Raw genomic sequence first — 14,301 nt, 5'->3', positions numbered from 1 at the left:
AGCGCCCTTCATGGATATCACGATTGGCCAAATTAAGTCTCCGGATTCAGAGCCCCTTTTGGTGCATGACACCTTAAGGCCGTTTAAGTCTCCGGATTCAGAGCGCCCTTCGTGGATATCACGATTGGCCAAATTAAGTATCCGGATTCGAAGCCCCTTTTGGTGCGTGACACCTTAGGGCCGATTAAGTCTCCGGATTTGGAGCGCCCTTTGTGGATATCATGATTGGCCAAATTAAGTCTCTGGATTCGGAGCCCCTTATGGTGCATGACACCTTAGGGCCGTTTAAGTCTCCAGATTCAGAGTGCCCTTCGTGGATATCATGATTATTGGCCAAATTAAGTCTCCGGATTCGGAGCCCCTTTTGGTGCATGACACCTTACGGCCGATTAAGTCTCCGGATTCGGAGCGCCCTTCATGGATATCACGATTGGCCAAATTAAGTCTCCGGATTCGGAGCCCCATTTGGTGCAAGACACCTTCGGGCCGTTTAAGTCTCCGGATTCGAAGCGCCCTTCGTGGATATCATGATTGGCCACATTAAGTCTCCGGATTCGGAGCCCCTTTTGGTGCATGACACCTTAGGGCCGATTAAGTCTCCGGATTCGGAGCGCCCTTCATGGATATCACGATTGGCCAAATTAAGTCTCCGGATTCGGAGCCCCTTTTGGTGCATGACACCTTAGGGCCGTTTAAGTCTCCGGATTTGGAGCGCCCTTCATGGATATCACGATTGCCCAATTAAAGACTCCGGGTTCGGAGCGCCCTTCGTGGATATCACGATTGGCCAATTAAAATCTCCGAATTCGGAGCCCCTTTTGGTGCATGACACCTTAGGTCCGATTAAGTCTCCGAATTCAGGGCCTTTGTGAGAGATGCATTCGGACCACTCCACTGGCCGAATAAATATTCATTGAGAATTGTTCTCCATTTGAGCCGGTCAATGCATGTTTAAATATTTGCACCACGCAACCCAAAACTTGCCAGTAAGTTGAAATAATACGTTTAATTAAACACATAACATTTCAAGACCAAATACGAACGTTGAAAATAAAAGAAATTCTATTTGTTCAGCGTGAAGTCTGTTCTCGCGTTCCAAAGTCTATTTATTCGGCACTCTCATCGTCGCTCTTCTCAATTTCGAAATCGGAATAGGGTAAGTAGTGACGATGGTACAGGGGCGAAGCCGAATCAATGCCCACGGCTTCGAGAGCTTTCTCGGTTTGAAGGGCCTTGATCCAGCCGTGCTTGAATCCACGATTTTCACATCGGCAGACCTCCTCAGCAAGGTCTCATTTGGTCTTCTCTATCCCGACCTTCAGGCCGTCCTCAAACCCCTTTTCATAACCCGAGGTCCGTTGGGTCACTCTCTCCTCAACGACCAATTTAGATTGACCGGCCGCCACCGATGCGCTCGTTTGAACATTCTTCAGCTCCTGAAGCTCACGCTCAGCCTTTTCCGCGCGAATCTCCATACTGCGATTCCTTTCGTCCTTTTTCTCACTCTCACGTCGTGTTTCCCGCAGACGCATGCCGACTTTGTAAGCAGTATATAGTCCTTTTACGGCCCCATGTATGCCGTCTCGAAATACTTCAAAATCTTGACGTCCGACCATAGAGTGTTGGACTTCCGTCGAGAAGATCTATCGAGCGAACTCGACTGCCACACCTGGGTCTTTAATGATAGAATCCGCCTCCGTCATTGGTCTATTCCTCACAAAAACTGCAAAACTCAACGGTCGTGGCGTCGCATTGGGCTCGATTCTGGGTCGCGGGCGCAGAGAATTTCCTCGTTGTTGCCTGTCCTTTCGGGGCGATCTGCTTCGACGACTAAGGGGCTGCTGTGTTTCTCGATCCTTGGACGTCCTTCTTCCCGTACGCATAGGCTCGCTACTGCGACTCATTGCGACGTCTAATTCAGCTAATCTTCGTCCCTCCCAAGTTTCCTGAATGAAAATAAGTAGGGCCTCTGGCGTGCACCCGGCCCATTTATCCTTCAATGTATGGAGCTCTCCCGAGGCAACGTCAGTAATCCCAAACGTCAAAAGACGGATGACAACTGTCCAGCCCACGAGTTAGGCCCATTCGGCTTCGCACGCTCGCGCCCTGGCTAAGGCAAGGGCAGAATTACTAATCTGGTCGGCCATGTTTTCAAGCGCAAGCGCCGATCAGTCTGTGCCTCAGCCAGAACATGAGTTAGGCCCATTCGGCTTCGCAAGCTCGCGTCCTAGCTAAGGCAAGGGCAGATTTACTAATCTGGTCGGCCATGTTTTCAAGCGCAAGCACTGATCAGTCTGTGCCTCAGCCAGAACACGAGTTAGACCCATTCGGCTTCGCAAGCTCGCGCCCTGGCTAAGGCAAGGGTAGATTTACTAATCCTGTCGGCCATGTTTTCAAGCGCAAGCGCTGATCAATCTGTGCCTCAGCCAGAACACGAGTTAGGCCCATTCGGCTTCGCAAGCTCGCGCCCTGGCTAAGGCAAGGGCAGATTTACTAATCTGGTCGACCATGTTTTCAAGCGCAAGCGCCGATCAAACTGTGCCTCAGCCAGCCCATGAGTTAGGCCTATTCGGCTTCGTAAGCTCGCACCCTGGCTAAGGCAAGGGTAGATTTACTAATCTGGTCGGCCAAATACCTAAGCTAAGCACCCGATCTAACCACAACCGAAAGCAATATCATTCATCAACAACATTTTCCTTAGCAAGTTGAGCACAACTCATGAAATTTTATATACGCAAATTACTAAACAAAAAGCTACAAGCTCGCATGAAAGTGCCTTGCAAAAATACCAAATTAAAAACTGTAAAAATACAGTCAACATCCTAAAAACTATGTCAGTTGCCTAGATCAGTCACCGGAATCAGACTCCAATGGCTCAACATCCACTTACTCATATGGTATTGGCATAATCAATGAAACTTTAGCAGTAGCAAGGGCTTTGTGCCAGCCATGTTTGAATCCCCAATTTTCAAACTTCGGGACTTGGTCCAAATACTCGGCGAGTCCGGTATTTTTCCCGGCCTCGAATACTTTGGAAGCCTCCGAGTCAGCTGTTTCCTTCGCCGCCTTTATTTCAGCCAACTCAGCCTCCAGTTTGGAGACCGCCTTCTGGGCCAATTTGAGCGCATCTTTGCTCGCGTCCGCTGCCGTCTCGACATCCGATCTCAATTGATCCACGCTACGAGCCCTCTCCACCTCGGCCTCGGCCCTTGGGGCTTCCTTGTTCGCCCTCAAAGCTTCGACCTCAGCCCTTTTCCTCTGGCCCTCAAGTTTCTTTCGTAAACGACCAATCTGTTTGACGGCGTCGCAATGGCGACGGCCCAAATCGGCTATCCTTCCGACGGTCTGCAAAACAAGAATTTAAAACCATAACTTCAACAGTATTTGGATAAAGTGAAGCAAAGTCTGAATATGTACCAAAAGTGCCGATTGGGCGGATAGTGCTGTCGCATTCAGATCTGGTTTCGTCCAGAAAGCCTCCTTGTTGGACGGTAACGACACGGACATAGCCAAGCTGAATGCGACTTCTGGATCTTTAAGCGCCGAAGCATCACAAGAAACCAGCATGTTTTTTATCATCGGCTGAATGACAAAAGGAACGATCACATTCGATCCCACTAATCGAGGATGTTTGCCGCTTTGTTCTTCTGAGCCGACCACAAATTCGGTATGGCATTTCGCTGCCTCTTCCTCAACCCTTTGGCCGTCTTGCACGACCAAAATAGATTCGGCATTCTGATTTTTTGCCATTTCCACCTCAATAACGCGCAAGGACTCTGATTCGCTAACAGGCAGGGAGAGTTGAGATCCAGTGGCGGGTGGTGCTTTAGACGAAAGGGCCTCCGCTCTTCGCCGCGCAGCCAACCTTTCCGCCTTCGCCTTCCTAGCAAGTTTTGTCAGGCTTAACCCGACCATGTCTTCGGGGCCTGCAGCGGGAAGATCCTCTAAGCCGTGAGAAACGCCGTCAAGTGAAAGATCCCCTCAGCCCAAAGTGGATGGAGGATCCTCCAAATTCAATACCTCGTCAGACTCGATTTCATACTGATCTGATTCGGTAACATTAGCTACATCCCACTCCGAATCAAACCCTTCAAATCCAACATGCCTCAAGTTTTTGAAGTCGGACAAAATAAGAGCGATAAGAGAATCTTCACCCTCCAGAACCGGGATATTTTCTGCCGCTGAGAAGGTCATATATGTCGGCTCGTAACGAAGCAGAACGTGGGCCTCCCTCCCTTGTTTCTGAAGACTTCGATGGCCGAAATACTTGAGCGCGACTTTGATATCCGAAAGAACAACGTCGTTAGTCGAAGACAGGACTTTCTTCAAGTCGTTCCCGGCACAAGCCAAGCCGTAACATTTCAAAGAAGAGGCTTTGCAACAAAAATGAACAAATAATAAAAGCGATAAGGCAATCGGCCACCTGGCTCGCCCCTCCGTCTAGGAATAGGGTTGACGTGATCCTCACCTTCGCCAAATTCCCAGTTACCCTGGACAATGACCATAACATCATCAACTCGTTTCCCAGAACTGGAAAGCATAGTAATTAGCTGATGGTCGATATCCTTGGCCCTAAGGAAGAAATGCCCGTGCCGTCCAGAAGACTTAGCCAAGGCATAGCAATGCCGAATGGCTGGAATGCCAAGGTTAATTCTTAGGCGACGGTTGAGCGCTATAACTCCCATTATAATTCTAAAGAAATTCTCATTGAATTGGGAAGGGATTAAACCCCAATGGCGAAGCACAGCCCTAAGAAACGGGTAAAGGGAAAAACGGACTCCACCCTCTGCGATTGACAAAAGAGGAAAGACAATTGAGGTTTTGTCCTCCCTCTCCATATTAAGAGTGCCATCTACCACAAACGACAGACAGACATCATCAGGAATGGAGAAATGGCATTTAAAGCCAGCAATTCAATCTAACGAGAGGAGGTCTTTTAAATGTTTCGCCATACCCTACAGTTTATAAGAATATGCCAAGGAAGAAATAAACCAGAAAGAGTCTTCGAAGCAAGGAAGAAGAGAACTTACAAAGGACGAAGAGGATATCGGAGAAGAGAGTTGCAGGGACGATTCAAAAGGCAATCCAACGACGAGCGTCATAAAATACATACTTGAAAGGACGTCAGAATTTTAAATCGCAATAAATAGACACGTACGAGAGGGCGGGAAGTCAACACGACAACCGAAAGGGGTGCGCTTCGATATCCGCATGAGGATGAGGCCAACCGTCGAATTTTTGCTCTGACTTTTCGAAATTCGAAACCAAGCACTCCAGCCAACTGTCGTTGGTAAAGTGCTTGAGGGGCAATTGTAGGAGCCGAATAAATAGAAGAGTTGGAAGGTGTGTACCCCAAAAATCAGATATTATTCGGCTCTATATTGCGTGACTAGGATGCCACGTTAGGAAGGCCGAATTGCCGGAGATCAGTAGCTCCGAATAAATAAAAGGGAAATGGGATAAAAGTAGGCTCAGGCCTCGAGGTCCAAAAAGCAAGTATAAATACAAGAACCACAGATTTAGAAAGGTATGCAAGAATCACTTCACTTCACTTAGTAAAAAAGCTATCCTGAGTGTCTGAACTGACTTGTCCGTCGGAGTGCTAATTCCGGCACCCCCGACCGGAGTGTTTGTTTCTTTTCAGGTGACTAGCTGAGGATCACTAGCGTCTCCCAGGGTCTGAAGAGTATTTCCAAACCATTTCCCCATAATTGGCGCCGTCTGTGGGAATACTCAAATACATCCATGGCAGGTGTGACTGAAGATCCTCCGATAGCCACTGACGAGACCACACAGAGAGATGACCTCACTCCAGCAAACTCGCTTGGACCAAAAACCATCACAGCAAAACTTGCCCTAGACCTCTGCTCATCTTCAAACCCAACGCAAAAGACAATACAAGTGACCATGGCACAAGCTAGGCAAACCAAATAGAGGTTGGACAACATCATCGCTGAGAACGAACGCCTTCGTCGCGATCTGGCCTCGGAAATAGCAAAATCCAAACAAACAGTGCGCCAGGCTTCTTAGTGACCCCCAAGGGCAGATGATCGACGATCTCGAGCCTGACAGCAAGAAACTGACGGCCGCTATGCCTCAACAGATCATCTTGAGGAGTTGGCAAAGGACGAACGTCTCCAACAATGCGTCCGGAGGAGTGCGATCAAAACACCTGCCCTCCTGAAGGATGCATTTCCGCTTGACATCGTCCACATGATATACAGCCTGCCAGCAGCCCCGGCCGTACGTGCGATCCAATCACATCCAGGCCCCAACAGCAACTCACGCCAGCAAAGCGGCCCCGAGAAACGCCAAGTATCACCTTTGAGGCACGCATGCCTCATAGGATGCAAAATGAAACAAATGAGACACGCATGCCTCATGGAATGCAAAATGAAACAAATGAGACACGCATGCCTCATAGGATGCAAAATGAAACAAATGAGACACGCATGCCTCATAAGGTGCAAAATGATACAAATGAGACATGCATGCCTCATAAGATGCAAAATGATACAAATGAGACACGCATGCCTCATAGGATGCAAAATGAAACAAATGAGACACGCATGCCTCATAAGATGCAAAATGAAACAAATGAGACACGCATGCCTCATGGAATGCAAAATGAAACAAATGAGACACGCATGCCTCATGGAATGCAAAATGATACAAATGAGACACGCATGCCTCATGGAATGCAAAATGAAACAAATGAGACACGCATGCCTCATGGAATGCAAAATGATACAAATGAGACACGCATGCCTCATGGAATACAAAATGAAACAAATGAGACACGCATGCCTCATAAGATGCAAAATGATACAAATGAGACACGCATGCCTCATGGAATGCAAAATGAAACAAATGAGACACGCATGCCTCATAAGATGCAAAATGATACAAATGAGACACGCATGCCTCATGGAATGCAAAATGAAACAAATGAGACAAGCATGCCTCATAGGATGCAAAATGATACAAATGAGACACGCATGCCTCATAGGATGCAAAATGAAACAAATGAGACACGCATGCCTCATGGAATGCAAAATGATACAAATGAGACACGCATGCCTCATAAGATGCAAAATGAAACAAATGAGACACGCATGCCTCATAAGATGCAAAATGATACAAATGAGACACGCATGCCTCATGGAATGCAAAATGAAACAAATGAGACACGCATGCCTCATAAGATGCAAAATGATACAAATGAGACACGCATGCCTCATGGAATACAAAATGAAACAAATGAGACACGCATGCCTCATGGAATGCAAAATGAAACAAATGAGACACGCATGCCTCATAAGATGCAAAATGATACAAATGAGACATGCATGCCTCATAAGATGCAAAATGAAACAAATGAGACACGCATGCCTCATAGGATGCAAAATGATGCAAGTGTGACACGCATGCCACACGGAAAGTAAAATGATGTCAAGTGTGACACGCATGCCACAGGAATGTAAAATGTAAATGAGACACACGTGCCTCAGGGAAATGCAAAATGATGCAAGTGTGACACGCATGCCACACGGAATGTAAAATGATGCTAAGTGTGACACGCATGCCACACGGAATGTAAAATGATACGAATGGACTTAAATGCGTAACAACGCACGTGTTTCGGAATGCATGACAATGCAAGGGGTGCGTGTTACAATGCATGTAGTATGTGCATAACAATGCTACTGTGAGGCGTATGATAGCGCGATGTAATGCACCAAAATAGTGCAATGAACGCGTGCAACGCACACAGGGTAACTTTTGGATCTTGTAAAAGGCAAAAAGGATACCAAAGGATACAACATTGTATGAGTTGGAGTGCTACGCACAGAAGACGCGGTCCGAGGTCAAAACGGAGGCCGGTTGAGCGTCGGAGATACACTTTCTTGCACTTTCTTGAGCTATGAAGACCAAAACTACTCATATGGCCTAAACAAGGTTGTGGGAACACCACCGGCCGGGAGGGGAAGCCACCGGCTGTCCACCGGCTACAAAATAATCTCATCGGCACAATATTCTGCCGGCCGGCACAAAATGTTGCCGACCGGCAAAAAGTTCCTGAGTCGGAGCAGATTCGACATTTCACCATGGTGTTTTAAAATAGGGTTTCTAAACCCTATTCCTCACTTCCTCCTTCGCCGAAAATCCACACCCTCTCTCTCTAGAGTGTTTTCCTCTCCTCTTTTCTCCGTTTTTTCGCGTTCTACGCCCGTTTCGTCGTCGGATTCGCGATTTTCTTCGCGTTTCGGACATTTTCAACTGAACAAATCTTTGTTTCGGTGCCTCTTTTGCCGTTCCCACCTTTTTGGGGTTTGTTCCCCTCGCTTTCCTCTTGATTTTCGTACCCTTTTCATATCCCGGCCTTTTCGGCCATTTTCGACCTTCTCGGGAGTTGACTTTTCGGTTGACTTTCCATATTCTAGCCCGATTTTCCTCCCTCCGGCTATTTTCTCATCATTCTTGACATGGCGGACGACATTCCACAAGGGCGGGACTCCCCCGGATCACGAGATGGATCCCGGAGTCGAGCTCCTACCTTTGAGCGAGCGCCCGTTCAACCCGGCGACCTACCGGCCAGCGATTCATGTTCTGCCCCCTGACGGACTTCGCCAATTTCGGAGCTTCGAGAGGCACATGAGCCTACCTCCCACCTGTCCTTCGGCGCTTCCGAGGTAACTTTCTTTCTTTGATTTACTTTCTGTAATATAGGATACAAAACTGTCGTAGCTAGTTGTACTCTTTAACTGCTTTAGTTCAGGTACCCTGTATACTGTAGTTGATTGTAAATATACGTACAACTGATATATGCTTGAGACTGACACATGCACACACACTGCACTAGCCCTGAATCATTCAAACAAACGGCGCACACTGTATTTCACTGCATATGCACTGGTACCCAGTATTTGCTTGAGTCTGGAAACACGCACACATGCTATACTGTACTGAACCACCCGAACATGTTGACGCATCACACGTTGTAGTTCACTGTAAGCCCACCGGCACCCGGTATTCGTTTAAATCTGTCAAACTTGCACCCACGCTACATTTGCTCTGAACCACCCAAACACGCTAACACATCACACGTTGTAGTTCACTGTAAGCTTCTTAAAACTGCATTTTGAATATTGCCTTGCAATTGTTGCTTTTGATTACAGGGGGATTCCCATACCATCCGTGGGTATGGGAACACCGGTGCCCGGGACTGGTATGCCGAGCTTCCCGATGCGGTCCATCGCATAGTAGATCAGGCGGGCTTCGGCGCATTCTGCAAAGGACTCTCCAGGCTCACTACATGCAGACCTCTCCTCGCCGCTTTGGTGGAGAGGTGGTGGGACACCACCGATTCATTCCATTTCTTCGCGGCAGGGGACATGACGATGACCCCTTACAATTTCTCGATGCTCACAGGCATCGGGGTAGGGGGTGATCCGATCCCCTTTGATACTGACATGGACGAGTGGACTGCCGCTCAGATCCACTTGCTCGGCGAGGTGCCACCTCTCGCTCGTCCAGGCTACGTCCGATATTCCTGGTTCGAGGTGCAGTTCCGGGTCCAGCCCACCCTTGTTGATGCAGCCCCGATGACTCCGGAGGTCGTGGAGAGATACGCACGCGGCTTCCTCATGTTCTTGTTTGGGACGACCATTTTCGCCGACCGGGCGAACACAGTGCCTCTCTGCTTACTCAGCACACTGGTGGACGTCAGGCGGATCTTGCATTACGACTGGGGTGGTGCCACTCTAGCCACTCTCTATGGGTATATGAGCTCAGCTTCCCACGGCAGCAGACAGTTGCTCGGGGGCTATTGGCGTGTTTGGGAGGTACGTTTCTTCTCCGCTTTTCATTTCCGTCCTATATTTTCTGTACTCTGTACACTGCACACACTGTAGTCTGCTTTATGCTTGCTGTATACTGTACACACGGAACACACATATACTCTGCTTTACACTGACTGTACACTGCTCACACTGTACACAATATACAATACACTGCACAACACACGGCCCTGCCATTTCTGCTTTATTCTGTATTTGCTTTATCTGATAATCATTTTGATATTTTCTCTGCAATTATGGGTTTACGCCTACTTTCCTAGGCTTGCACCCGTGCCAGTCATGGAGACTCCTCTGGTCGTCCCCTTTTCGCGTCGCTTTGACGGGAGATGCACCCGGAGGCCGCGAGAGACTTTCAGCTTCTTCCGCCGCTTCTTCGACACCATCACCCCCACAGAGGTATGTTTTACTTGCAGTTCATTTAAGCTTCGCCTTTCCACTGCGTATTTCAATAACAGTAGATAACAAACTGTATTGCATTTTCAGATCACCTGGCAGCCTTGGGCTCCTTTGCCAGCCATGACGCGGGATCGGTTTGCCGGTGCCGATGAGACCTCGCGTTTTCGGATCTTATTGGAGGACCCGGTCTGTCGGGCTTGGTACCTAGGTGAGCGTTTCTTACGCCAGACCTTAGGGTTACCGGAGCAGATACTCCCGGTTCATCCTCCTGAGGATATGAGGGAGACCGAGAGGCTCACCACCGAGCAGATGGCCGATTATACTATCGGCTGGGAGGCGACCCGCTTCAGAGGCATCGGCGACTACCGAGAGTACGTGCAGACGTACATTATGCAGTCTCTGAGCGGTGGCCGTCGAGCTGAGGGAGCCAAGCCTGGGGCGCCAGCGGCTAGGACAGGAGCAGGAGCTGGAGCAGGAGCTGGAGCAGGAGCTTCGAGGAGGGCCCGAGTCCGTGGCAGGGGTGGAGCTCAGGGGGGACGGGGGACCGGTTGGCCTGTTCTGCCCACTTCATTGACTTTCCGAGGGCAGGGTGGGGCGACCTATCAGATCCCCTTCGCCCCTCCGCCGGCTGATCACGAGTTTGTCGGTGTCCCCGACATGCCTCCGGTATGTATTACTGCATTTTTGTACAGTCATTTCATTTCAGTTTATTTGATATTCCGCAGAATATTGATGCATCTGATATTTTTGCAGGCTTCTTCTGAGTACACCCGACAATCATTGGAGATGAATGCCTCCATGATGGGGATGCTACAGCGGACCTTTGATCTCCTGGCCCTCTACAGCATTCTGGTATGTTCTTCTGATCACGGCCTCAAATCACTCACAAGCTGATTCACGTAATCTGATGCACGGCACAACACCTGATACACTGATCTCACAGCGTCTGATACACTGCATGCACTGCATTTATACTGTACTCTGCACTGATAAACTGCTCGTGGCATTCATACATTGTACTCATACACCGTATTCTGCACTGATAAACTGTCCACAGTATTCTCACACTGTACTCATACACTGCATTCTGCACTGATAAACTGTCCACAGTATTCACACACTGTACTCATACACTGCATTCTGCACTGATAAACTGTCCACAGTATACTAATGCATTTGCCTTTTGTGTACTTTTTCAGCCTCCCTTCCAGATCCCCGTGGTAGGAGGTGCTCCAGCTGGACCTTCCGTCCCCGCCCGAGGGAGAGATGAGGAGGGCAGAGTATTCCCCCACTCCAAGGCGGGGCGCACTCATGCCGGGAGTAGTTCGCGGGCTCCCATTCCTGATGATGACGATGATGAGGATGACGAGTCGGAGGCGGAGGCAAAGGCAGAGTCGGAGTCATCGGAGGAGGAGACTGGAGGCGGCACTAGCTCGGGCTCTGATGACGATGCTGATGACGCTCCTGGACCTTCGTCCAGGAAGAGGACTAGGACAGACTGATAGCCCTCGGAGTCGCTTAACATAGATTTTTGTTGTGTTTTTCTTTTTTCTCTCGTTCTTGTACTTTTCCTTTTTTGTTGGTAGTTAGATTACCTTGTACTGCCGCAGGCAGATTTTTGTTTTCCTCAAAACTTTGTACTTAAAAAAAAGATTATGAAATGAACAAACTTTTTTGCTTAAAAAGTGTTACATTTACATATCTCATGTATTGCATCGCACCACGTTACACCTCAATGTAAATGGAATTGATCTATTGTCTGAAAATTGAACACTTGCACTGTGATAATCAGATAATTAAACAGCCAACAGCAAAATAAACCCAAGCAACCCACTGCCTAATTCTGGACACACAGCCCTTTTACTCTACTGGGGATTAATCTGCATACGGCCCACAACACAGCATTTGGTTCATTCTGCACACAGCAAATCCTGAGTGAACGGCCCAATCTGACAAGACGGAGCTCAAAGATGGAACCGGTTGGATTTGAAGCACGCTCAAATATAGAGAATGGCACAGCATTCTGAGTATAGATGATTTTTGAAATTAAATAAGGGTTTTTCAAACCGGGGTATCGAGCCTATAACTGAACACAGCGGGGAGGACTCAAACAAAAGGGTGCACGACCTAAACACAACGAGACACGCTCGGAAAAGACCTAAAACACAGGTTGAGGTAAACAAAACAAAAGACACGACATACAGACGCGTTAACGAAGACGGGGAACCTCTGATCATGAAGAGCCAGTTTCTCTGGATATCGTTTCCCACCCTTTTCTCATTTGTGATTCTCACATCACTCGACCCTCAAGCTCGGTTTTTCTCTCAAAACCCTTTTTCCTCACTTTTCTCTCAACTCACACCTCTCTATTCTTCATTCTCTCATTTTTCGTCCCTCCCCAAGGTGATCAATGAATGAATAGGAAGTTGCGGGTTCATGCCCAATGCCGTTAGCTCACGGCTATTTCTTCTGGTGGGTAGAATGCCCTTCTGGAAAGTATGTTGACGACGGGGGGGAGACAGAGCGCCTGGCTCAACTGTGCCCTTAGTTCATCATTTTAACCATTCTTTGTTTTCGCTTTCTACTAAAACAGTTTTGATCAAAATGAGAGTCAGATTAACGTACTTGTTCGATTTTTGATTTGAAAATCATGCAAGTTAGGCTGTAAGCACTAAAAAATTTCCCTTTTGGGTCCAAGAAAATGGTCCAGTTTTGGAAAATGGAATAGTTTTCGAGAAAATAGTCAACCTCAGTAAAAATTTTCAAAAACTATTTTGCAAACAGTCAATGCTCGACGAGCATGGAACTTACTCTTTGAGATGCGCAACCTCGGATCAGAGGTAATGGAAAATTGCCCCTGGCTTAAGGGGGTGGATGGCAACGGAAAGTTGCCCCTAGTTTGAATGGCGGCTCATGACGACTCGTGGCAACGGAAAGTTGCCCCTTGTTTGGATGATGCCGCAGCAGTTCACAAACAATCTTCATTGGCGGTGGTCGAGCTCTTGGACACAGAGATGACGAAAACGGTTACAACAAATATATGGACACAGTCGCCTTGGAGGGTGTTGGCGACTGCACTTTGGGATGAAATTGAAACCATTGCATGGACTGAGACGCTATGAAAGCGTTGGGGGCTGGACTTCATGATGAAGTTGCCTACGTATCCCAAACATGGGAATCAAGCCTCACGTAGTTCCGGTTAAGGTACACTCGGGTATTTTAACCTTCACTTTTCAGGCTCTAACTTTTGCCAAGGTGCCCGATGCGGGTTTTCGACCTTGCGAGCTTTTCTTTCTCTTCTTTTTTTTGATTTTTTCTTTTTCTGATTTTTTCTTTTTTGCTTTTCTTTTCTTTTTTGCTTCTTTTTTTGTATTTTTCTCTTGCTCTAACTTTTGCCTGGGTCGCCCTTCCGGGTTTTCGGCCCAGCGAGCCTCTCAAAGGGGTAAAAGTGTAACAAGTCCATGCCAAATGGTTTTTGAAGTTGAAGCCTCTCTATGTCTAGGAGAACGGCTGTTGCACTGATTTGCGGAAGAATCCATCATAGTTGTTCCACGAGCTTCTTTCTGGTGAGATCTGATCTTTTGATTCGGTTTTGGTGCCTCTTGTTCGAGGGCTGCTTCTGATCTGGCCATACAGACCTTGCATGACGTTTGACCGTTTGAACTTTCTGAACGGGTTCAAGGTTTGAAAGTGAGGGGTCAAATCTCGAGGCTGAGAGCGATCCTAAGCTGCACAATCTCAAGAGCGATTCCACACAGGTCTTCACAGGGCCGTGTAAAATATTTGTTTTTGAAAGTTTTTAAGAAAGCGACGAATCGCTCGTACCGAAGATAGTGTGGAACAAATCTGGATCAAGCCAGGGTCCTTCTCAGTACTCACGCTAACAAGCATGGTTTCATTCATTTAAAGGCTTAGCATGCCTCTCCTTTTCTCTCAAAATGGTCAAAATTTTGCAAAACCCGAGGAATTCCTTCCTCTTCGTTTTTATCACCGCAGTGTTCAAAAAGGGGTTTTTTGAAAAACTTAGGTTAATGCAATGATTTTG

Source organism: Camellia sinensis, chromosome 10 (genome assembly GCF_055761805.1).
Source record: "Camellia sinensis isolate YWXY chromosome 10, ASM5576180v1, whole genome shotgun sequence".
Lineage (NCBI taxonomy): Eukaryota > Viridiplantae > Streptophyta > Magnoliopsida > Ericales > Theaceae > Camellia > Camellia sinensis.
Note: the sequence above shows the minus strand (reverse complement) of the source record.